Here is a 26,303-nt window from a genome sequence, read left to right on the forward strand (position 1 = left end):
TTACACTGCCCATCACCCTCTGTGTGGGTCAACAAAGTCCATTGCTCCTGGACCTGCCTCCAGACTTGGCTCCAATACCCTGCCTCCCATGAGTGAGCCCTCACAAAGCCTGCCATGGCCAGAGCTGCATGCCACTATGAGAAGAGTGACAGTGGGTATCTTATGGCAGACCCATGTCCCACCCTGCATGTGCTGATAATGGGGCTCCTATGGCAGACCTGTACCATTTTGCACATGTTAACAATGGTGGCCTGGACCACACTCTAGGCCCTTCAGGCTGTCTCTGCACAGCTAAACTGAGTCTTCTCCCAGGGTCTGTACTCTGAAGCCTGAGTTTCAGTACCTAGCCACTGCACGTACTAGCAGGCATGTGTTTCGGGCTGGGAGGTGTGGTGACCATGGCAGCCATTACTGCCAGTCTCTCTTTGCCCTGATTGCTAGCAAGCCAGCACCTGCACACTCCTCTCAAACAAAGTACAGGTGACTCCACCACTGTATATGCCCAGGTGGACCTCCCTGCCAGTGAAGGGGATTCCCAGGGCAAGGGAACTTTTCCTCTTTCACAGCTTCCTCCCAGGGGCACAGGTTCCATTCCAATTCCTTCCTTTTTTTTTTTTTTTTTTTTCTTTTTTCGTTCTACCTGGTTATGTAGGGATCTTTCTTGCAGCTTTGGTTGTATAAGAGATCTTCTGCCAGCTTTCAGTTGGTTTTCTGTGAGAATTGTTCCACATGTAGATGTATTATTATGTGTTTGTTGGGGGAGGTGAGCTCCACATCCTACTCCACCATCTCGATCTCTGCCCCCGAAAGATTTTTTTTAAGTTGGCAAGAGTTAAAATATCACCAAGACAATTATCCAAGGTATGTAGTGCTTTTTTATTTTGCAATAGTCTTAGATTCACAGAAAAGTTGTAGAGATAGTACAGAAAGTTTCCCTACACCCTTCACCCAGCTTCCCTCATTTTCATGTCTTACATAATAGATACATTTATCAAAACTGAGAGGTTAATGTTGGTACACACTGTTAACTAAATTATAGGGTTTTTTTGGATTTTACTAATGTCCTTTTTTTGTTCCAGTGTCCAATCCAGGAGACCGCATCATGTTTCCTCAGTGTCCTACCATCTGTGACAATTTTTCAGAGCCTGCTGCTGTAAATTAGGGGTTCTCAGCCCTGACTGTCCACTAGAATCACTTAGGAAGCCTTTGAAGAGCACCAAGACCAGAGCCACTCACCAATTACACCAAAGTTCCTGGGTGTGGCCAGGACCAGTATCATTTTTTCTATAGCTCCAGGTGATTCTGATGTGCAGCCAGCCAGAGTTGAGATATACTGATCTTAACATACCAGAATTCCTATTCATCCAGCCAAAGTTCTTCTTAGCATGAGCAAATGACTATTTATAACTTAATTTTTAATGACACGTGAATATTTAAATACATTTCTTACATAGTGCTTACTAGTGCTTTATAACTATTTAATCACATCAGAACATTTCAGACAAAGGTCTTTGAATTACCCCTCAGTTATAGGGATAATTAAAAGAGACTTCCCCTTCTCCAGAAACACAGACACTCACCCTTATGACTTTGGTTTGTATCTTTACTGACTTTTTTCTATGATTTTTCATCAAAACATTAGGAAACAAGATGGTATTGTGTGCTTATGGTTTTAAACGTGTTTATGGTTTTAAATGGTATCATATGTAACATTCTACAGTATGTTTTTTCACTTGATATGTCTTAGTGATTTATCCACATTGTGATGTATAAGTCTAGCTCATTCATTTTAATAGTTTCATAGTATTTCATAGTATGAAAATACACTAACTTATTTATTTATGGACATTTAACTTATATCTTTGTGTTTGCTCTTGCAAGCCCTGCTGCCATATGCATCCTTAGGTCTGTCACAGAATGTTCCTTACATTATAGCATTTATGTCAATAAATACAACACCATCTGGTTTCTAGCATGTTTCTATGTAAAAAACTGAATATCTAGAAATAGAAGTGTTAGACCTCAAAGGGTGTGGAGTCTGCATGTTTTGTTTTAGTTGATATTATCTTATTCCCATCCTGACCAGCTTTCCCAATTGATTCTCACTTTATTCTCCCAGAAGCAGTGTATGAGAGTACCAGTTATCCCAACATCTTTGCCAATACTTAATTTATCAAACTTTTTAATGCTTGCCAACAAACAGGTAATAAGTGTTATCTCATTCTTTTAATTTGCATTCAGTGACTATTTTAATAGAACTGTAAAACACCAGAGTTGAAAGAGACCTCATTGATCATATAGTCCAACCCCTCTGTTTAAAGAAGATTTTTTTAAATTGTATGTAATACATGAACACATTATCATGATGAAAGTCTAAAATGAAATTGCAATGTATTGAATAAAAATGAAAGTCCTCTTTTGCATCTTCCTCTGACCCCCTTACTGAGAAGTAAACTGATGTTGATTTGTTGGTATATTATGATGGCTCATTTACTACATATGTATCAATACATGCATATGTAAATGCACAAAAAAAATATAGCAGGTGGTGATGGTGTTTTATGTAAAAGGAATATAGCTCTGTGTATTTTTCTGTGGTTATCATTTTCTCAAAACACATATCTTAGAAACCTTTCCATATCAGCACACAGAGTTTAGTCTATTTTCAAACTGTTGCATAAAATTCTATAGTATGGCATGTATTAGCTATTTATTGCTGTGTAACAAATTACCCCCCAATTTAGCACTTTAAAACAACACACGTTTATTATCTACTCAGTTTCTGAGGCCAGGAATCTGGGAACAACTTATCCTGGTGGTTCTGGATCAGGGTCTCTCATGAGGTTGCAGTTGAGCTGTGGGCCAGGGCTTCAGTCAACTGAAGACTTGGCCGGGAGTAAAACATTGGCATATAAAGTGTAAGCCATCACTTACATGGGTATTGGCAAGAAGACTCAGTCTTTCTCTGCATGGGGCTTTCTATAAGGCTGCTCACAATAAGGCAGCTTCCTTAGTGATGAGAAAGAGGGAGAGAACCCAAGATGGAGGCTGATGTCTTTTTATAGCCTAAGTTCAAGAATGGCATGCCCTCACTCTGCCATGTGCTATTGGCTATTGGTCATGCATAATAACCCTGGTTCAATGGGAGAGGACTACACCTGGGGCAATACCAGGAGGCGGGGTCATTGAGGGCCAACTTGGAGGTTGGCTACCACATGAGGTTACTGTGTGGTTTTCAGGTATTCACAATCACATGCAGCGCTGCCATGAACATACTTGGGCATGCTTCTTGATGCACCTGTACTTCTCTCCAAGTCTTAAAGTAGAATTGTTGTGTTCTTTTTCATTTTCAAATAGGGAAATTGAAACTAGAGAAAAGCGACTTCTCCAAGGTCACACTGCTAATCCCCTGCTAGTCCAGGATTACAGCTTCAATCACCTGACTTTCAGTCCATTCCATTTCCAGAGCCTTTCTGTGGGCAAGGTAAATATGGGCTGAGATTTCAAAACATAACCTGAGATAAAGCCTCGCTGGTGATTGTCAACAGTCAGTTCCCAGAATACCAGCAAACATGTAATGGCAAATGTTGCTTTGTAGGTGCTAAATATACGTCACTGCACTCAAAGGCTAGCTTAGCCAATGCGTGAATCCCTGGTCTGCCTTGATGAAAAAGAAGCTGGTGGAAACAAGGAATCCTTTCTGTGCCATAATGAACAGAAACGCTAGAGTCAGACAGACCTGTATTTGAATTCCAGCTCTAGCTCTGTGACTGTGGGCCAGCCACACAATTCCTCTGACCCTGTTTCTTCACCTATAAAATGGGAATGTGCAGAGTACCTACTGCGCAGGGTCGTGCTGAGGATTACTCGTGCTGATACATGTGATGCGCCAGCTCAGGGGCTGGCCTGCTCCATGGGGGAGCACCACGGGGCTGCTATTCTCTGTACTCTCCCTGGTGGACCCACTTTAGCGATCCATCAAGCTTCCTGAATGAATGAACTACAATTTTCTAACAATAAATGATGCAGACAGAGCCCAGTTTATACCCTTTTCGCATCTTCTGATTCTCTGCTGTTTACACTGACCACTATATTGTGGCCTGTGTTTCCTGTTGCGAGCGATCCAGATATTTGGTGAGTGGGTGTAGAGTAAGCGTGGAGCCCACTGAGGCCTGCCCCTCCAGCCCAGCACACAGTGCTCTTGCTGGCCCAGGTGTGGGTGGTAGTTGTCTATGCTACTCTCCCGTCAGGCCTAACCTGAATCCTCCTCACCTCTGCGACTCTAGCTCCAGCAGAGGGCCCCAGCACCTTAGAAGTGTCTGGAATGAATGAATGAATAATTGAATGAATGAAAAGTGATCAATTTAACCAAATCAAGTGAAATAGGGGTTGTCATAATGGACATCTTTGGGACATCAGATAATCACCTGGATTCTGATTTGAGATGTTAAGAGGTTTGGGGGCTGTGGAATAACTTTGAGTTCTCAGATGTCCAGCAGAAGGAAGGATAGAGTAGAGTAGGACAAGCAGATGTAAAAGGGGCAAGTGGGGAGCTAGTTTCTATGTGGTCATTTTAAGGTGCCCTTGGGACTTACAGAGTAGACATCATCTACTGGGTGGAGCTTGAGAGAGACACCATGACTTCACCAGCTGATAAGCAAATGGACTTTTGACCATAGGTCACTGGATTTCCTTGAGCTTCAGGAAAGGATTTCTGGGACCCCAACTGTTCTTTAGCATGTAAAGGACACACAAGGTTTCTGGCCAGAGCCAGACAAGGACAGAGATGTATAGCTATAAAGGGGAAGTGACAAATGTCACAGGCAAGTGATTCCCAAGGCCATTACCAGAAGGACACAAGCATCCTCTCTCTTTTAGGATCCTGGAAGGTCCAATGACACCCCCGACAGGGAACATGTGAGTTTGGCTTCCCAACCCTACCCCTCGCCCCAGCATTTCCTCCACAGCCCAGAGGAAGACCCAGCTCCTGGTGGGGAGGCTGGCTCACTGCCTTCAGTGGCAAAGACTCATTTCCTCCTCTGCTTGGGAAGCTGCAGGGAGCCAGACTGGGCCCATCAGCTGCCCTCGCTGGCTCAGAGGGAGGTGCACCCTTGGAGGGACCTAGGTGGGAAGGGCAGGGGCTCCAGGGTACCCATGCAGCGCTAGCGCTCAGCGCAGCCGCGATGCCACTCCCAGCGAGGCTCCGTGGGGCACGCCAGGCACTAACCCCAACAAGCAAAGGCCTGGACAGGCCAAGTCTCACACAGTGCTCTCGCTCCAAACCCCTCCACTGTTCTTCCTCAGGAAGCTTCCTGTTGAAAGATAAATGTTTTGCCCGTGACCAGATGGATTTATATTTATTTATTTTCCTTTCCTTCCAGGCCTGCGCCAGCCCAGACAGGTCAAAGGGCAGGATTCCAAGCAGCTGAGATGATCTCTAGAGAAACCTGGAATTTCCCTGTGACTCAAGTGTGGCGGAAAGAGGCAGGCCCAGGGGTTGCCAGCACCCCACGATCCCTTGGCAAGTGGGGCACCCCTCAGGGTGGGAAGGGGCCCCTACCTGTTTGGTGAACCTGGCCACTGGTTCCTGAATCTCTGCTTTCAAGGGCCTTGAGCGGCTTATGTCCCAGGAATATGGAGTCATCACAGAGCACTTACATCCAAAATCCATTTTCCTTCAAAAGTGCGCCCAGGTCAGAGTAAGTAAAGGCGATCCTGTACACTTTGGTAAATCAGTGATTGGTCTATACTGTAACTGGGCCTTTAGAACTGACAGTGAGCTTCCCTATGTGATTCTCACAGGAGAGCGCTACAGAGTTCCTAGAAAATCCCCTATCAGACCCTGCCAGGAAACAGGGGTTCCACAGAGGTGACGGTGGTGGACAAGTAAAGACAATTCCAAAGTGTAAACGTAAACATGTTTTTTATAATTTAGATATAAAACATCCGAAAAACACTGTATTCACCTTATACTCTTAAGCAAATAAATTGAACAAAACAGTGAAGTCAGACAAAGACAAATATTGTATGATACCACTTATGTGTGGAATCTAAAAAATAATACAAATGAATCTATGTACAAAACAAAAACAGACTCATGGACAGAAAACAAACTTATGGTTACCAAAGGGGAAAGAGGGCGGGGCAGGGATAAATTAGGAGTATGGGACTGACAGATACACACTACTAAACATAAAATAGGTAAGCAACAAGGACTTGCTGTAATACGACAACACAGGGAACTATATTCAATATCTTATAATAACCTGTAATGGAAAATAAATTGGAAAAAATATATATATATAACTGAAGCACTTTGCTGTACACCTGAAACTAATACAATATTATAAATCAACTATACTTTGATTTTTTAAATTGAGCATAATTTGATAGCTCAGGGACCACCTCAGGCCCACTGGGGAGTGTGGAGCAAGTGCCCCTACACAGGTGGCCCCCGAGAGCCCTGCTTTTGAGTTCTTGCTGTCGTTGGCTTATTATAATTTTGTGACCTGCCCCTTTGTCAAGCTGTCAGCATGTGACCCTCAGCAGCTTCTCTACCTCCTTGAAGTTACTGCTTCCAGGATTGCAGCCAAAATGTGGTAGATGGGGAGGGGCCGAGGGGGCAGGGGAGGGGGCAAGGAGTTGTGGTTCTGCCCTCGTCCTCCACCCTGGAATGTGTAACTTCTCTGCCGTGGACCCCAGGCTCCCCATCTGAAACACGGGGAATTAGAAAAAGTGATTCCGTAGGCTCTAAGCTTGGTAATTCCCACGAAGATGCTCTAAAGTGATCTCAAACTCAGCGTATCAACCCAAATGAGATTAAACTGTGGTTGTCTGTGTAGCTGCCTCACTCCTCCTGTAAACGGTGCACTCCTGTGGGCAGGGACCATCTTATAGTCATCCGCCAGTGCCTGGCAGGTAGCGGGGCTGTGATACACAAGGGTGGACAAGCAAATGGACTGACCAGCTGAGACCGAAGCACTGATTCTCTCCAGCTGTGAACCTCTCACCTGTCTCCTCAGCTCAGTCACAAGCTCTCTGGGAGCGAAGAATAGATCTTTTCTTCACGAGGTCTCCAAGCAGGGCTGATGGTCAGTCAGGGTGCACTTGTGTGTCCAGGTCAGTTGTTAAAGTACTGAAAAACTTCTGTACAGTTGCTGCCTGAGCCCCAGAGAGCCCCCCACCCCTAGATGCCCAGCACCTCATCCAATGCCCCCAGCCCCCTGTCTGGCTGCTAAAGGGTGATGTCTGGCCTGTCAGGGCCTCCAGGACTCTGCTCCAGCTCTATGGCTGCATCCTTCTCACTGGTCAGTGTATTGCCGTGCCATTGTTAAACGTCCGAGTGATGGACCAGCCCAATGTAGATGATGGGGATGCAGCAGATGCCTGGTAAGTGCTACTTGTTACCTGAGAATCGATATATGTGGGCTCTGGTCTCCCAATGGACTGACGGATTTCTCAGCAAGGAAGTGGGCAGTGTGCTGCCTGATGCCTGAAGACAAGTTTACGGGGTCCCTTGCTGGACAACATAAGGCCCTCCAAGGACACCCTCAGGGGAAGGAAAGTATAGACTTGCTGTCCTTGCCACTCCCATCCCTGTCAGTCCATCCGTCCATCCATCCATCTGTCCACCCATCCACTGTTTGGGGCCCACACTTCGGGCACATCAGCTCCAGGAAGACCAGAGAGCAGGTCATGCAGTACAGTGAGCTGGGCCAGACGGGCAGGGGGAGTAGGAAGAGGTCAGACTTGGTGCTGGGGGTCAGGAGAGGGGTCGCTGGTCTGAGCCGCAGCCCTCTGACCAGCCTGGCGGCCAGACTCTCGGAGCCTGTATTTCCTCTTCTGCACAAGGGACAGAGTTAAACCTACTTTTAGCTTGTTGTGAGGGCTGGTAAGTCTAACAAAGGCTCTGATCTGGGCCCACAGTTGGGGCTTCCCCTCTAGATGGAATCTTATTTGGATAAATCAGGACTTGAAAAATGACAGAGTGGTTACACAGGTATGTCTTGTTTGCAAAGATGCATCAAGCTGTACACTTATGTATGTCCTTCTGTATGCAAAGTAGATACGGTAAAAAGCTAAAACACCAAACATGTTCTCAGGCATCGAAAATATTATCAGTAAAAAAGCTGAGATGCTAAAACAAATAGCTGAGAAAAGTCTAGGATTTTAGTCCTAGAGAAAATTCCTCAGATAAGTTATTTTCAATCGTGAATTACCTCTTTCAGCACAGGGAGGGGAGGGTATAAAAACCATCCTGGATACATTTTTCTCCCTGAAACTGAGTTTAACTGGTGCATTTTAGCAACAGCAGAGCTGGATAGATAAGTCTGAGTGAGGATCAGCAGAGACAAGGATCGGGTGAGCCAGAGTTGTTCAGTAGACACACCTGGCAGAGTAAACGACGAGTTAGATGGGGTTAATCGCATAGAGATTGATGCAGGTTAAAAGGGAAGGGGAGGGCTTCCCTGATGGCACAGTGGTTGAGAGTCCGCCTGCCAATGCAGGGGACACGGGTTCGAGCCCTGGTCTGGGATAGATCCCACGTGGCGCGGAGCAACTAGGCCCGTGAGCCACAACTACTGAGCCTGCGCGTCTGGAGCCTGTGCTCCGCAACAAGAGAGGCCGCGATAGTGAGAGGCCCGCGCACCGCGATGAAGAGTGGCCCCCGCTTGCCACAACTAGAGAAAGCCCTCATACAGAAACGAAGACCCAACACAGCCAAAAATAAATACATAAAAATAAATAAATAAATAAATAAAAGATTACTATTAAAAATAATAATAATAATAAAATAATTTTAAAAAAGGGGAAGGGGAGAATGATGCAGTCCTCACCACACACCGAGAGGTGGGCCTCGGTTAATTGGAGCTAACGATCGATCATTTCATTTCTGATCCAGGAAGTGCTGCAATGTTGACCTTCAGGGTTCAGAGAAGTGTGTTTAAGACACAGTGAAATAGACAGCTGCAATCCCAGCCACAGTGGAATTTCTAGGGTTTCATTTGTGCAAGAAGGGTGGAATGGGGAGATGGTTTCAGGCCCTTATAGTTTCAAAGGACAAGGACAAGGGGCTGGAGGACTTTTCGTTTCACATCTGCTTCTTCCCGCTTCAGGAGTATTTATGTTCTTCCCATCTTGGCTGGTCTTCAGACAGGGCTCCCGGACCTGGTATGGGGAAATGCAGTGGGTCCTCAAGTTCACTAAAGACAACTTGTTTCCATGAGCTTATTTGAAACCAGGCTGTTTGGATCTCAGAGTGCATGTCCCATGCAAACAGTGTCCTAAACTGCGCTGCATGCAGTTTAGTCTACTAAATCCACCCATATACCCTTGAAGTCTTCATAGCTCTAGGGACCCACCACCATGTTGCCATGAGCAAACACTTATCATCCAGTGGGCAGTGGGGAGATGGGCTGTGTCCATCAGTGTTGCTTCAGTATGCATCGCTGAGCACCAACTCTGGGCCAGGTCCTTACTGGGGACAAACAGAGAAATGGCCCCTCTATATGAAGGGTCTCAGTCTAGGGCAGAACTCAGGACAGGCACCAAATACCTACACCGGAGACCAAAAGTGGTCCCATTCAGAGACGTGTGTGTTGAGTGCAAAGGGGATTCCAAGATTGGGGTGCGGGTGGTCACAACCAGGTGGGGTAGAAGCAGGGAACTAAGGGAAGAGGGTACAGGGGGACTTGGAGACAGGGGCTGGCCTGAAAGCCAGGGGGCCAGTACATTCCAGGCCAGGGATCAGTATAAACAAAGGTAGGACAGGCTTTTTCACAAGGCTGTGGAAGGACAGGGGTAAGGCAGGCACGGGGCCAGGACAAGGCCCTGAGCTGCGTGAGGAGGTCTTTGTAAGAAGCCAGGCAGCAGCGGGCAGGGGAGATGAACGCCAAGAGCCTCTCACGACCTCCCATGTTCCTGAAGCCTGGATGCCCCAAGGCAGGCAGAGATGGAATCCTCCAGACAGCTTCTCTCTGCAACTCATCCAGCTCCTCTCCAGGCTTTCTCCTCTTCAGGTGGAGGGGCCCAGGGCCTGGCGGGGCCACCCCTGTCCACGTGGGAAAAGTGGAGGTAGGTCCAAGAGACAGAATCTCCTTCCGCACCGCGGGGAGAGGAGGGGTGCGTCTCCTTCAGCTCCTGGGTCAGCCTTCCCGCCTGGGGCCTCAGAGAAGCCTCAGAGAGAGGAACCCTCCTGTCCAGGGCCAAATCTTCAGATCAATGGGTTCACGCCAACGAGGTTGTGCAGACAACCCCTCACTACACCCCTCTGCTCCTGGCAGAGCTCTTTCTGGAGCAGCTGAAACAGTGTAGGTAACTTTCTGTGCTTTCCCAGGGAAGTCAGAAGTCAGAGACAGCCGACCAAGCTCTTGTGGGTTCATTCATCTGGATACCAGATGGGAGGGGCAGAAAGAGGGCTCCTTAAAGCAAAAAGAAATGAGAGCCGAAGACAAAGTCTGCAAACAGAGGCCCACCCACCTGTAGCAGCCGAGGCTTGTTGGTCCCAAAATCTGTTCTCCCTTGTTCCATGGGACATTTAGCTGAGAATATGGCCACTCGGAAGGAAGACTACGTTTCCCAGAGTTTCTTACAGTAGATATGGCCATGTGACTAAGATCTAGTCAACAGGTAAGTGCCACTTCAGGGACTTTTATTTAAAGGGAAGAGATAGACCTTTCTCCTTTTCCTCCTTGGTGTCTGGAATGTGGATTTAATGGCTGGAACTGGAGCAGCCATTTTGGATCATGAGGTAATCTTGGGACTGAAGCAATATATAGAAAAGCAACCAGGCAGAAGGATACTGTGGGTTCTTGACCCCATGGAGCTGCTATACTAGCACTAGGCCACCTACCTCTGGCTAGTTCTGTGAAAAGAAAGAGCCTTGTATTTTGCTTAAGTCATTTGCTATTTTGGATTTCTCTGGTACTAACAGTCAAACTTACTATTACACCATTTTTCAAGGTGCAAATCCAGCCTCCTCCAAGAAACGCTACCAGATGGTGTGTTGCTACTTGCAAAGTCCTTTCACATGCATTTTAAAAAATTCATTTCCTGTTTTCTGCACAATCACCTCTAGGTAGGTATTATTGCCAGCATACCACAGGTAAGGAAGAGGCGGCTCAGAGGGGTAAACGGTTTTCTGGTTTGGCAACACTCTTCAGCTTAAATATGAATTACTAATGCCTGTGTTGATCTCCCCTCCTGCCCGTGATCTTCTCCGTTGCCCAGAGGGGGCTGATTCAACTCTGATTCCCTCCAGGGCTGAGGGCTCCACCCACAGCAGGTGCTCTGTAAATTTGTGCCAAATTGATTTACTGTGTATGCAGCAAGTTCTCCTCCATCCAAAGACATTGATTTCTTCTAAACTCCATTTCTCTCTTTGACATTCTCCAAGAAAGGGAGAAAAACTCCAAGGAGAGAAAAGAGCTTGGTCCTTTTTGGTGAATCTTTGGACTGTAGAGGGCCAGGTGGCCAAGGCCTGGTAGTGTATGAAGGGACCTGCTCTGGGGTGTCAGAGGACCCAGGACAAAGTACCAGGGACCCGGAGCTGGGGCTACAAGAGGAAAGTGTGGGGAGGAGGGGCCTCTGAAGCTGGGGGCCTGGCAAGGATCCCACCCAGCTCCCTCTCTGGGGGCAGGGAGGTGGGCATGCAGAGGCCAGGGAAAGCAACGAAAGGAGCTGGTTTCATAGCCAGATGGTTTTTGCAAGTATTACTTCATTGAACCTCACAGCACTCCTCTGGAGTTGGGTAGCAGGCAATTTCATCTTTTGAAGGGGATGGACAGCTGAAGGAGGCGCAAGAAAAAGAAATCTGGTGACCCGGCTATGAGGAAAAAACACTGCCCCAGATTTGCAAATCTCCTGCGGGGAGGGAGGGACCTGAGGATTCTACCTCATGATGAAAATAACTGTTCTCCCCCCACATTCAACCAACGGCTCTTTACTGGGTTCAAAGGCCAGCAACTTTGATCTGCCCAACAATTCTTGGAAGACAGAGGCAGGCATTGCCCCTTTCAACAGATGAGGAACCTGAAACCCAGAAAGGGAAAGTGACTCGCCCAAGGTCACACAGCACCAAAGCTAGAGTCCCAATGTCCCTCCCCCCACTGCTTGCAGCTTGCAGTAGATAAACCTGGAGAGAGTGGTCGGCCTCATCTGCTCACCAGCCTGCAAACCCCTGGTGCTCCCTGCTGCTGTACCCAAAATGCAGGCCACAGGAGGGGAGAGTGGTGACAGACTGGGCCCAAGCCAGTTCTGCCCCTTTGAATGGGAGCCTGGGCCCCAAGAATAACTCCAGGGCCACAGAGTGCTACAGCCTGAAGGGCCGAGCAGAAAGTGAGGACGCTGAGGCCCATGGAGGCGGGGGGCGGGGTGGGGTGGGGAGGACTTGCCCAAGGTCACACAGCAAGGGCAGTGGCAAAACCAGGACTGCAGTCACTTCTTGGTCTTAGCAATGGAGAAGGGGCCTTGTGTGCCACAGGCTCCCATAACCATGCACAGATGTAACCTGGGACTTCAGACTCCTTCTTCCGGCACCTTCTGTTGACAAGGGCTCATGTAGGAGACTGGCTTCCCTGGAGAGACAGTACTGCTCTTGGCTACTGGTGTGCCCTGTCCCACCCCAAGAAGTCCTAAGCATCCCAAGACCCTACTTGGATACTACTTTCTTCATTCATTCATTCATTCATTTATGGTTGCGTTGGGTCTTTGTTGCTGCACATGGGCTTTCTCTAGTTGCGGCGAGTGGGGGCTGCTCTTTGTTGCGGTGCGCGAGCTTCTCAATGCGGTGGCTTCTTTTGTTATGGAGCATGGGCTCTAGGCGTGCAGGCTTCAGTAGTTGTGGCACACGGGCTCAGTAGTTGTGGCTCGCGGGCTCTAGAGCGCAGGCTCAGTAGTTGTGGCGCACAGGCTTAGTTGCTCTGTGGCACGTGGGATCTTCCCAGACCAGGGCTCAAACCCGTGTCCCCTGCACTGGCAGGTGGATTCTTAACCACTGCGCCATTGGGGAAACCCCTCGGATGCTACTTTCTTCAAGGAGTTGTCATTCATCTTCCTTCCCCCACGGTCCTCGCATACTCGTGACGCACTGTCTGTGCCCTGTCACTTGTGTCACATATAATCCTTGACCCAGGTCTTGGCTCTCTGACTACTGGGTGCTCCCAGGGCATGACTGCCGTGCCTGGGTACCCCTCACGCTCCTTGGGTATGAGAGAGAAGTTGGAGTGACCTCCTGATGGAATGAAGTCAGCTGTGGCTGTGAGACGCTGGGCTGGAGGACGCTGCTAAGTGCCTGTGGTATACACTGGGCCCTGGGGGGGGCAGTCTCGAAGGCTGCGGGCATGTGAAGGAATGGCAGCCTCTCAGCAGTGCGCTAGGCCAGGCCTTTCCCTGAGGGGTTTGCAGAGCTAGGGAGAAGAATCCATGAAACAACCCAGGGTCAGTCTTCCAGTGACTGTAGCTGCAGTCCTTTAAGAAACCTGCTATCGGAAACTGTTTCAGATGCCCAGGAAAGGCCCCTTCTGCAAAGGAGAGGCGCCACGCCAGACCCCGTCACCCAGATGGGCGTTCCTGAGCTGCCCTGGAGTCTGTCTGTCCGGGGGCGATGGGCTCAGCCCCGGCAGCCACAGGCCCGTCACACTCTGCCCGGGCGCTGAGCAGTGTAACTCCCTCCCGCAAATCCTGGGCTCCCACCTCCACACCATGGTTGATAGCTGTACGTGTGATTTAAATAAATAGCAGCATAAAGCCAACCACAACGAGTAATCTTAAAACTAATGAGAACCTTAAGCCAAAAGGATCATTTTCCCTCTTGTGTCTTAAAGCCACTTTCCAGGAGAGGGGCAGATGGCTGGCTGCTCAGCTCTCAGGGGCTGGAGAGCAAACGTGGTGAGGGCGCACGCCTCACCCTCACCCTCACCCTTGGTCCTTCTCTGTCTTCCCAGACGTTTTTAAGCGTGAGTTTTGAGGAATGCAAAAACGCTAGACATGTGGGCCCAGTCACTTATATGAAAGAGATTGTCTCTTCATTTCTTATTAACTTCAGCCCACAACTTCCTCAAAGACATCTCCCAGGACTGCAGCATCTAAATGCTTCTGCACATGAACTTTATTCCTTTGATTTCCCCTTCATGGTGTTTCAGCAGGATTTTGCAACAGCATTCTCACTCTGCTCGGCTCCCTGCCCCCAGCCCTCCCTGGAGGGCCCCTTCTAAAACTCCAACGGGGTCTTCGCTCCCCCGCGTCAAATTCTTCCATGGCTCTCCAATACCCAGAGCAGGCTCTCAGCCCTGACTACACAGCAGACTCACCTGGGAGCTTTAAAAAAAATTGATGCTTAAGCCCCAAGCAGACCAATTAAATCAGAATTTGGAGGACAAGCACTAATCATTTCTTTTTTTTTAACATCTTTATTGGAGTATAATTGCTTTACAATGGTGTGTTAGTTTCTGCTGTATAACAGTGAATCAGCTATACATATACATATATCCTCATATCTCCTCCCTCTTGCGTCTCCCTCCCACCCTCCCTATCCCACCCCTCTAGGTGGTCACAAAGCACCAAGCTGATCTCCCTGTGCTATGCGGCTGCTTCCCACTAGCTATCTTTTTTACATTTGGGAGTGTATATATGTCCATGCCACTCTCTCACTTCAGCCCAGCTTACCCTTCCCCCTCTCTGTGTCCTCAAGTCCATTCTCTACGTCTGTGTCCTCCGCCGCTGGCTCTGCACATAGTGAGCGAGTGACGTTATTCCTACGCTACGGGGGCAGGAGCTTAGCAATGGAGAAGGGGCCTTGTGTGCCACGCTATGTTATTCCTGTCCTGCCCCTAGGTTCATCAGAGCCTTTTTTTTTTTTTTTAGATTCCATATATATGTGTTAGCATACGGTATTTGTTTTTCTCTTTCTGACTTACTTCACTCTGTATGACAGACTCTAGGTGCATCCACCTCACTACAAATAACTCAGTTTCATTTCTTTTTATGGCTCAGTAATATTCCATTGTATATATGCAGGCACTAATCATTTTTCAAAGCTCCCAGGTAATTCAAATACAGAGCCAGTGGTCTAAAGGGTAAAGTAAAGAGAGAGAAAGCTCCTCTAATCCAGAAGGAATTAGAGAATTAGCAAAGCACCATTTGCAACCACTGATAGAATAATCGACACCTGCAAGTCAATGGATGCTAAAACCATTGGGCGCGAGGTCTTTGAGGAGCAGGATATTCACACAGTCCCCAAATAATACCCCGTGTGCCGGGGATAAAAAGATGAGACTAGAACAGCGTGCTCAGAATGTGGTCCCCTGGGGGGGCAGCAGCATCACGACCTGGGAGCAAATTCTCGGGCCCACCTGGGACCCGCTGAATCAGAAACTCTAGCACTTGGGGCTCCAGCCATGGTTTAACACAGCCTCCAGGTGATGTGAGTTTGAGAACCACTTCGCTCAAGGACCTCTGGGGCCGGCACCACCAGGAGCTGCTCAGAGCCCCTTCGGAAAGAAGGATTCATCATCCCTGCTGCTAAGAGCGTGGCCAGACAGCAGCCTGCACGCAGCCTTCGAGGTTGGGCTGAGCTGAAGAAACCTGCCCGGAGCAAGGTCTCCCCTCCCTCCGGGGCATCCCACAGTGGGTGAGTGCTCAACTTAGGGGTATAGATGTCTGGCCCCTCCCCCCAACACCGGACAATACTGAAGCATCCCGGCCCCCGCCCCCCGCTCCCAGGCCCTGGAGTCAGCTGGAGCCTCTCCTTCTTCCCTTATGCAATCCTGCGTCCTCCCTTCCCCCCGCCCCCGCACAGGAGTGGCTCCTAACAGCTCTCGCCTGTACGCGCCCCGAGGCCGCTCTTCATCTGCAGTCCATTTCCCAGAGAGGCCGTCCTGCAGCAGCCCCGGAGGGCTCTGCCCCGAGCCGTCTTCGGCAGCGCCGTCCGCTTCGTCCTCACCAAGCGTATCACTCGCTCACTGTGTGCAGAGCCGGCGGCGGAGGACGCTAAGTGCATTTCTCCGTTCAGTTCTCAGGCGCACCCTGGGTCCCCGTCTCACAGGTGAGGCTCAGAGCGGTGAAGGTGGAGGGCCAGGGCTGGTCTCTCTGACGCCAGTATCACTCTTCTATCTACCAAGCTTCCATCTACTCACTCTCCTGTCTCCCAGGGGTGCCCACACTCATGAGGGTCTGTGGGGTCGGGGTGGGGTGTAGAGGGGCCAGGAACAGGGTCCCAGAAACTTGATACACTCTGGGAAGTGCTGGGCTGACCCCCCGCTTTCCACAGTAACCCCTGAGCCAGCAGCCAGGGCTCCTGAGCCACTCAGACAAACAGTCCTGAGGGGAAGCAAGCACATGTATGGCTGTAATATAAGGCCGACTATGACGAGCGCCAGGAGTGAGAGCGGGGAGGGGGCACAGAGAGGGCGCCAGGAGAACTGGGGGAGACTGCCTGCGGCGGGTGAGGTGCAGGACGCCAGGCAGAAACCCAGGAAGACAGAATACTTGGTGAGCCTGGGGGGTGGGGTGGCAGCCAGGCCACAGAGCAGCCGCGGCACAGAGACGGGGCCAGAGCCCAAACAGCTCTGCAGGGGCAGCTGCCCTGAGGGGCTGAGTGGAGGAGCTCCATGCGTGGGGGGAGGGGGCTTGCCCAGGCCCGGGAGGCGATGGGAACAGCTGCAAATCATGCCCAGAAAGGGAGAAAGAACACAAGCCGATCCCAGGCCTCTCTACCCTCCTGGGAGATGCACGGTGGGGAGGGAAGGGCAGGGGGCTCAGAATCAGATGCTCTGGCCACATCTCAGCTCTGCCACTTGCTGACTGTGAAGCTTTGAGTCAGTAATTTAATATCAGTAAGCCTCACATTCCTCATCTGTTAAATTGGTGCAATATGCCCTCCTCTCAGAGTTTTTCATTAGGTTTAAATAACATGAGAGATGTAAAAAGCACCTGGAACAGAGGAGGCCCACAATGTTTGTTCTATCCTGTTTCAGTTTACCCTGCGGCCAGTGACTTGGAAATAAACATGAAATGACCACAATTATCCCTGGAATCAGCTAGGTCATACTGAATGGTCCCTACCTGCAAAAGGTTCTTATCCATCCTTGAAGATACTCCAAAACAGCAATTCTTTAAAAAGGATTCTGTGATGAAATAAATTTGACACATCTTAGAATAAAAATAGACATAGTTCTCTCCTGCAGGACTTCTCAGAGTCTTTAATATGTACACAAGAACACTGCAAATCTCTGAGAAAGGGATCCAGTATGGGGCTAGGGTTTTCCAAACATTTGTCCAAGAAACCTTCTGACTTCTGACCACAAAATCTTTTTTTTTTTTTCTTTTAAATAGCCATTAACATGTTCTGAGAGATGCTGATCTAAGCTCATTCCATTCCTTTACAGATGGAAAATTGAGGCCCAGAGGGATGAATTAACATACTCAGGGTCACAGAGAAACAGAGCTGGGATGAGAACCCAGCCCTCCATCATTTCCAGGAGCCCGGAAAACGGTAGGAGGTGTTTCCTGACATTCTTGAGCAAGATGGGTTGGGGGTGGGGGCAGGTACTGGTGGGTTAAGGGTGCCGTGCTTGGCTTCTCCAGTGGAATCGGGTCACGCAACCGCCCGCTGCCATTCACACCTGTCATTATTAGGGAGTTCCTGATTTCGCCGGTCCCTTCATATTCTGTTGCACCAGTGACTGCCTGAGTTTCTTCCCAGCAATTTCTGTATAATCTGAGCTGCGTACCTAGCTCTTCGCTTGCCTAGCTGCCGTCAAGGCTCCATGAAGATAAGGAGTATGTCAGTGAGGCGTGGTGCTGTCAGCCTCCAGTGCTGGGTGTGCGGTGGGCAGAGAAACGGGCGGGGAACAGCTTGACACCAAGGCCACTTACAGGCATGAAGAGACTAAAAGGCAGCCTCTTCCCTCTGCATGGAAGGCTTTCCTTCTCCTAGCAATATGGGTGGAGATATCCCACTTCTCCAAGCAAGCTGTTCCTTCTCCATGCTTAGGCAAGACTGAGCCGACTGATGATACTTTTAGCTAAGAACAGACATTTGGCAGCTAGAGTCAGACCCTCCTCATGTTGCTCTGCTGTTCATGCACTGGGAATGTGGTCTTTAGGCTCCAGGGACTGTCAGAAAGGGAGGGGCCTTCCAATCGCACCGCCAATTAGCCAACCAGCTACATAACCAACCAACCAACCAGCAATCTGCCCATTCATCCAACTGTATATCCAAGAGGAATATGCAAAGAATTGTATAAGTAGTGATATACTGGTATATGTTTAACCACTGGCAATCTGGGGGAAAAAGCCCTGGTTTGTGGTGTTTGCCAATTCCTGCAGTGTAAATATTCTCACTGTGGTCGAATTCAGACTACCAACGTGATGTCACCAATGCAGAGTCAAGAAAGATGCCCAGTAGCCTGATTTTAGATGGTATTTCCACCATACAGATACAGATAACCTCAAGAGCATAGATAATTATAAAATGGTGTAAAACCATTAGGAAGTGATGTTTTGAGTATCCGTTATTTTTGCTATTAAGATAATTTAATTGAAAGTTTATATAGTGATGATTTTAGGTTGTTAAATACAAGGTAGTTCTGATCACTAATTCCAATGTATGGGTGTATGTGCATGGGGGTGGGGGACAGGTGTCCTGACACCAACCAGAAATTCTTAAGACACAACCTGAGCATTCTACAATTAACTCATTTCTGATACTATCTACCCAGAGACAGCATCAGATCCCCCAGGTTAAGGGCTCAGCACTACAAAACTGCCCCCTCCCCAACTTCAGATACCAGTCACAAGTCTAGATTGTCACCTGTGCTTATGACTGACCAGCCATAGATCAGAGGTTCCCATGACCCCCTTCTTGGGCTCAGTTAATTTGCTAGAGCAGTTCAGGGAATTCAGAGAAATATTTTACTTACTAGATTACCAGGTTATATAAAAAGATATAACTCAGAACCAACAGATGGATGAGATGCATAGGACGAGGTATGTGGGAGGGACTCCCATGTCCTCTCCAGGTGTGCCATTCTACCTGAATCCCTAGGTGTTCAACCAGGAAACTCTCCAAATCCCATCCTTTTGGGGTTTTGTGGAGGCTTCATACATAGACATGGTTTATTAAATCATTGGCCGTTGATGACTGATCCAACCTTAGCCCCTCTCCCCTCCCCAGGGGTGGAAGGGTGGGACAGGTGGCATTGAAAGTTCCAACTCCAGTCACAGGGTTGTTTCCTCTGGCAACCAGCCTCCATCCTTAGGTGACCTAGGGACAGCCCAAAAGTCACCTCATTAACATAACAAAAGACACCTTTATCTCTCTGCCACTTAAGGGATTTAGAAGCTCTGTGCTAGTCTTGTTATAAATCACAATATCACACAACCACATTGCAAAATTCCTGACAAATTATCAGCTCTTGCAAGCTGATATGAGCCAGCCCCAGCACAAAGTAGATTTAGGGCACAAGGGAGAAAGTTGTTCTCTACTGAGGACAGGCATTGAAAGGGGATCGCTAGTGATACGACAGCCAAAAGTTTTAAATCTATACCGGAGGGAGAAGACCAGTCTGATTTAGCTGAGTCTGAGTTCATGTTCATTGCACTGATATAGTCCTTCTGGCATTCTTTGGATTGGGCATTATGTCCTCCAGTTCTGGGAACTTTTCTTATGTTATTTCTTTTATTTTCTTACATGTCTTATATTATTCCTTTGGTAATGTCCTCCCTACTACTTTCTCTGATTTCTCTTTCTAGAACTCCTATTGGACCTTCTGAAATTACATTCTAATTTATTATTTTTTATTGATGTATAGTTGATTTACAATGTTGTGTTAGTTTCTGCTGTACAGTAAAGTAATGCAGTTATACATATGTACACACTTTTTTATATTTTTTCCATTATGGTTTATCACAGGATATTGAATGTAGTTCCCTGTGCTATACAGCAGGACCTTGTTGTTTATCCATTCTATATAAAATAGTTTGCATCTGCTAACCCCAAACTCCCAATCCATATCTCTCCCACCCCTACTTCCCCTTGGCAACCACAAGTCTGTTTGCTATGTCTGTGAGTCTGTTTCTGTTGTGTAAATAAGTTCATTTGTGTCATATTTTAGATTCCACATAAAAGTGATATCATACGGTATTTCTCTTTCTCTGTCTGACTTACTTCACTTAGTATGATAATCTGTAGGTCTATCCATGTTCCTGCAAATGGCGTTATTTCATTCTTTTTTATGGCTGAGTAGTATTCCATTGTATATATGTCCCACATCTTTATCCATTCATCTGTTGATGGACATCCAGGTTGTTTCCATGTCTTGGCTATTGTGAATAGTGCTGCTATGAACATAGGGGTACACGTATCTTTTTGAGTTATAGTTTTGTCTGGACATATGCTCAGAAGTAGGATTGCTGGATCATATGACAACTCTATTTTTAGTTTTTTGAGGAACCTCCATATTGCTTTCCATAGTGGCTGCACCAATTTACATTCCCACCAACAGTGTAGGAGGGTTCCCCTTTCTTTGTACCCTCTCCATCATTTGTTATTTTTAGATTTTTAAATGATGACCATTCTGACCGGTGTGAGGTGGTACCTCACTGTGGTTTTGATTTGCATTTCTCTAATAATTAATGATGTTGAACATCCTTTCATGTGCCCCTTGACCATCTGTCTGTCCTCCTTGGAGAGATGTCTGTTTAGGTCTTCTGCCCATTTTTTGATTCGGTTGTTCGTTTTTTTGATACTGAGCTCCGTGAGCTGTTTGTATATTTTGGAGATTAATCCTTTGTTGCTTCATTTGCAAATATTTTCTCCCATTCTGAGGGTTGTCTTTTCGTCTTGTTTATATTTTCCTTTGCTGTGCAAAAGCTTTTAAGTTTCATTAGGTCCCATTTGTTTATTTTTGTTTTTATTTTCATTACCCTAGGAGGTGGATCAAAAAAGATCTTGCTGTGATTTATGTCCAAGAGTATTTTCCTATGTTTTCCTCTAATAGTTTTATAGTGTCTGGTCTTATATTTAGGTCTTTAATCCATTTTGAGTTTATTTTTGTGTATGGTGTTAGGGAGTGTTCTAATTTCATTCTTTTACATGTAGCTGTCCAGTTTTCCCAGCACCACTCATTGAAGAGGCTGTCTTTTCTCCATTGTATGTTCTTACCTCCTTTGTCGTAAATTAGGTGACCATATGTGTGTGGGTTTATCTCTGGGCTTTCTATCCTGTACCATTGATCTATATTTCCGTTTTCATCCTAGTACCATACTGTCTTGATTATTGTAGACTTGTAGTATAATTTGAAGTCAGGGAGCCTGATTCTTCCAGCTCCAATTTTCTTTCTCAAGATTGCTTTGGCTATTCAGGGTCTTTTGTGTTTCCATACAAATTGTAAAATTTTTTTTCTAATTCTGTGAAGAATGCCATTGGTAATTTTATAGGGATTGCATTGAATCTGTAGTATAGTACCCAACTGCTTTGGGTAGTATATTCATTTTCACAATATTGATTCTTCCAATCCAAGGACGTGTTATGTCTCTCCATCTGTTTGTCATCTTTGATTTCTTTCATCAGTGTCTGATAGTTTTCTGAGTACAGGTCTTTTGCCTCCTTAGGTAGGTTTATTCCTAGGTATTTTACTCTTTTTGTTGCAATGGTAAACAGGATTATTTCCTTAAGTTCTCTTTCTGATCTTTTGTTGTTAGTGTATAGGAATTCAAGAGATTTCTGTGCATTAGTTTTGTATCCTGCAACTTTACCAAATTCATTGATTAGCTCTAGTAGTTTTCTGGTGGCATCTTTAGGATTTTCTATGTATAGAGTCATGTTATCTGCAAACAGTGACAGTTTTACTTCCTCTTTTCCAATTTGTATTTCTTTTATTTCCTTTTCTTCTCTGATTGTTGTGGCTAGGACTTCCATAACTATGTTGAATAAAAGTGGCGATAGTGGACATCCTTCTCTTGTTCCTGATCTTAGTGGAAATACTTTCAATTTTTCACCATTGAGAATGATGTTTGCTGTGGGTTTGTCATATATGGCCTTTATTATGTTGAGGTAGGTTCCCTCTATGCCCACTTTCTGGAGAGTTTTTATCACAAATGGGTGTTGAATTTTGTAAACAGCTTTTTCTGCATCTATTGAGATGATCATGTGGTTTTTATTCCTTAATTTGTTAATATGGTGTATCACATTGATTGATTTGCATATATTGAAGAATCCTTGCATTCCTGGAACAAATCCCACTTGATCATGGTGTATGATCCTTTTAATGTGTTGTTGGATCTGTTTGCTAGTATTTTGTTGAGGATCTTTGCATCTATATTCATCAGTGATATTGGTCTGTAAGTTTCTTTTTTTTGTGATATCTTTGTCTGGTTTTGGTATAACGGTGATGGTGGCCTCGTAGAACGAATTTGGGAGTGTTCCTCCCTCTGCAATTTTTTGAAAGAGTTTGAGAAGGATCGGTGTTAGCTCTTCTCTAAATGTTTGATAGAATTCACCTGTGAAGCCATCTGGTCCTGGACTTTTGTTTATTGGAAGACTTTTAATTACAGTTTCAATTTCATTACCTGTGATAGGTCTGTTTATATTTTCCAGTTCTTCTTGGTTCAGTCTTGGAAAATTGTACCTTTCCAAGAATTTGTCCATTTCTTCGAGGTTGTCCATTTTATTGGCATATAGTTTCTTGTAGTAGTCTCTTATAATCCTTTGTATTTCTGCAGTGTCAGTTGTAATTTCTTTTTCATGTCTAATTTTATTAAGTCCCCTCCCTTTTTTTCTTGATGAGTCTGGCTAAAGGTTTATCAAATTTGTTTATCGTCTCAAAGAACAAGCTTTTAGTTTTATTGATCTTTGCTATCATTTTCTTCATTTCTATTTCATTTATTTCTGCTCTGATCTTTATGCTTTCTTTCCTACTACTGACTTCGGGTTTTCTCCTTCTTTCTCTAGTTGCTTTAGGTGTAAGGTTAGATTGTTTATTTGAGATTTTTCTTGTTTCTTAAGGTGAGATTGAATTACTATAAATTTCCCTCTTAGGACTGCTTTTGAAGGTTTTTGGTCATCGTGTTTCCATTGTCATTGTTTTCTATGTATTTTTAAAAATTTCCTCCTGGATTTCTTCAGTGATCTCTTGGTTATTTAGTAGCACACTATTTAGCCTCCATGTATTTGTGTTTTTTACTATTTTTTTTCCTGTAATTGATTTCTAATCTCATAGTGTTGTGGTCAGAAAAGATGCTTGATATGATTTCAATTTTCTTAAATTTTCTGAGGCTTGATTTGTGACCCAAGATGTGATCTATCCTGCACAATGTTCTGTGTGCACTTGAGAAGAAAGTGTATTCTGCCACTTTTGGGTGGAATGTCCTATAAATGTCAATCAAATCTATCTGGTCTATTGTGTCACTTAAAGCTTGTGTTTCCTTATTTATTTTGTTGGGATGATCTGTCCATTGGTGTAAGTGGGGTGTTAAAGTACCCCACTATTATTGTTTTACTGTCGATTTCCCCTTTTATGGTTGTTGGTATTTGCCTTATGTATTGAGGTGCTCCTATGTTGGGTGCATAAATATTTATAATTGTTATATCTTCTCGGATTTATCCCTTGATCATTATGTAGTGTCTTTCCTTATCTCTTGCAACAGTCTTTATTTTAACATCTATTTTATCTGATATGAGTATTGCTACTCCAGCTTTCTTTTGATTTCCATTTGCATGGAATATCTTTTTCCATCCTCTCACTTTCAGTCTGTATGTGGCCCTAGGACTGAAGTGGGTCTCTTGTAGACAGCATATATATGGGTCTTGTTTTTGTATCCATTCAGCCAGTCTGAGTCTTTTGGTTGGGGCATTTAATCCATTTATATTTAAGGTAATTATCGATATGTATGTTCCTACTACCATTTTCTTAATTATTTTAGGTTTGTTTTTGTGGGTCTTTTTCTTCTCTTGTGTTTCCCACCTAGAGAAGTTCCTTTAGCATTTGTTGTAAAGCTGGTTTGGGGATGCTGAATTCTCTTAGCTTTTGCTTGTCTGTAAAGCATTTGATTTCTCCATCGAATCTGAATGAGATCTTTGTTGGGTAGAGCAATCTTGGTTGCAGGTTCTTCTCTTTCATCACTTTAAATATATCCTGCCACTCCCTTCTGGCTTGCAGAGTTTCTGTTGAAAAATCAGCTGATAACCTTATGGGGATTCCCTTGTATGTTATTCTTTTGCTTTTCCCTTGCTGCTTTTCATATTTTTCCCTTGAATTTAATGTTTGTTAGTTTGATTAATATGTTTCTTGGTGTGTTTCTCCTAGGGTTTATCCTGTGTGGGACTCTCTGCACTTCCTGGACTTGGGTGGCAATTTCCTTTCCCATGTTAGGGAAGTTTTTGACTGTAATCTCTTTGAATATTTTCTCAGACCCTTTCTTTTTCTCTTCTTCTTCTGGGACCCCTATAATTTGAATGTTGGTGTGTTTAGTGTTGTCCCAGAGGTCTCTGAGACTGTCTTCAATTCTTTTCATTCTTTTTACTTTATTCTGCTCCTCGGCAGTTATTTCCACCATTCTATCTTCCAGCTCACTTATTCGTTCTTCTGCCTCAGTTATTCTCCTATTGATTCCTTCTAGTGTATTTTTCATTTCAGTTATTGTGTTGTTCATCTCTGTTTGTTTGTTCTTTAGTTCTTCTAGGTCTTTGTTAAACATTTCTTGTATTTTCTCGATACATGCCTCCATTCTATTTCCAAGATTTTGGATCATCTTTATTATCATTACTCTGAATTCTTTTTCAGGTAGGTTGCCTATTTCCTCTTCATTTATTTGGTCTTGTTGGTTTTTACTTTGCTCCTTCATCTGTAACATATTTTTTTGTTGTAATTTTTTTTTTTTTTTTTGATGGGCGGGACTGTGTTCCTGTCTTACTGGTTGTTTGGCCTGAGGCTTTCAGCACTGGAGTTTGTAGGCTGTTGGGTAGAGCTGGGTCTTGGTGCCAAGATGAGGACCTCTGGGAGACCTCACTCTGATTAATATTTCCTGGGGTTTGAGGTTCTCTGTAAGTCCAGTGGTTCAGACTTGTTGCTCCCACCACAGGAGCTCTGGCCCAACCCCCAGCCCGTGAACCAAGATCCTGCAAGCTGTGCAGGGTGGCAAAAAAAAAAAGGGCAGAACGATAACAAAGAGTAAAAAATAAAATAAGATTAGAAAACTAACAGATATGTTAGAAAAAATAAAATATAAATGAAACAACAACCAGAAGGTAAAACAGAACCACTTTAGCAAAAAAACAGAAAAAAAAAAAAAAAAAAAAGGCCAGAAAAGGCCTTGGCTGTGGGGGTCGGGGCTTAGGTGGGGGTGGGGCTTAGGCAGGGGCAGGACCTAGGCTTAGGACCCAGGTGCCGGAAAAGGCTTTCGGGGGGGTGGGGGGCTGGGCTTAGGCTCAGTGCAGCCAGAGGGCTTCCGGAGTGCCTCTGGCCTCTCAGTGCAAATGATCAGGCCCGGGACCTCAACAGGCTCCCCATTCACCTCTACTCTTCTTGCCCCCCGCCACGCCCCTAGGACCCACATGGCAGAGGGGGCTGCAGAGGGCAGAGGACCATGTCCGGGACACCAGCAGGCTCCCCGGGGCCCGAGTGGGCAGGGGAAACGCAAGCTGCTTTCTCTCCCCGATCCTCCGACCCCCAAGGTTCCCTCTCCATTCATCTCTACTCTTCTTACCCCCGCCTCCCTCCCACACCCCTAGGACCCATGTGGCAGGAGGGGGCCCCAGAGGGCGGAGGACCTGGCCCAGGACCCCAGTAGGCTTCCCAGGGCCTCAGTGAGCAGGGGAAAGGCCACCCGTATTCCCACCCCCCACCCCTGCCCCATCCTCTGAACCTCTGAGGGTACCTCCAGGCATGGGAACCCCTCCCCTCCCCCAGCCACCCCTCAGGGGCACTGGTCCCATCTGACCTCCACTTCTCCTCCCCCCTTGCTTCCCTCCACATCCTACCTGTTCACTCGGTGGTTCCTCCCATCCCCTTGGGTGTCGAGGTTCCCCACCAGCATCTGGTAGGTGCCCTAGTTGTGGGGAGATGCTAACTCAGCATCAGCATTTCTCTAATAAATAGCAATGTTGAGCATCATTTTCTGTGCCTGTTGGTCATCTGTATGTCTTCTTTGAAGAAATGTCTATTTAGGTCTTCTGCCCATTTTTTAATCAGGTTGTTTGTTTTTTGTTGCTGTTGTTGAGTTGTATGAGCTGTTTTTATATTTTGGAAACTAAGCCCTTGTCAGTCACAACGTTTGCAAATATTTTCTCCCAGTCTGTAGGTTGT

General features: G+C 46.2%; 2 long non-coding RNA genes across 4 annotated transcripts in view; both read left to right on the top strand.

The window, feature by feature from the left end:
• LOC309659222 overlaps positions 1 to 6,555 on the top strand; it is a 75,955-nt gene extending 69,400 nt beyond the window's left edge. For both annotated transcript variants that reach the window (XR_014262676.1, XR_014262677.1), the window contains exons 4-6: positions 3,358 to 3,484; positions 4,879 to 4,917; positions 5,382 to 6,555. This is a non-coding gene — a long non-coding RNA (uncharacterized lncRNA). The remainder of the gene's footprint in view (positions 1 to 3,357; positions 3,485 to 4,878; positions 4,918 to 5,381) is intronic.
• A 9,252-nt stretch (positions 6,556 to 15,807) lies between these two features.
• The window catches only part of LOC309659233, a 44,230-nt gene continuing 33,734 nt past the window's right edge, over positions 15,808 to 26,303 (top strand). The window contains exons 1-2 of one of the 2 annotated variants that reach the window (XR_014262685.1): positions 15,808 to 16,042; positions 17,385 to 17,491. This is a non-coding gene — a long non-coding RNA (uncharacterized lncRNA). Of the gene's footprint in view, positions 16,043 to 16,536; positions 17,492 to 26,303 lie in introns of those variants that run through there. The other variant, XR_014262686.1, reaches the window with a different exon arrangement.

The sequence above is a fragment of the Balaenoptera physalus genome (assembly GCF_965194825.1).
Source record: "Balaenoptera physalus genome assembly, chromosome: 4".
Classification (NCBI taxonomy): domain Eukaryota; kingdom Metazoa; phylum Chordata; class Mammalia; order Artiodactyla; family Balaenopteridae; genus Balaenoptera; species Balaenoptera physalus.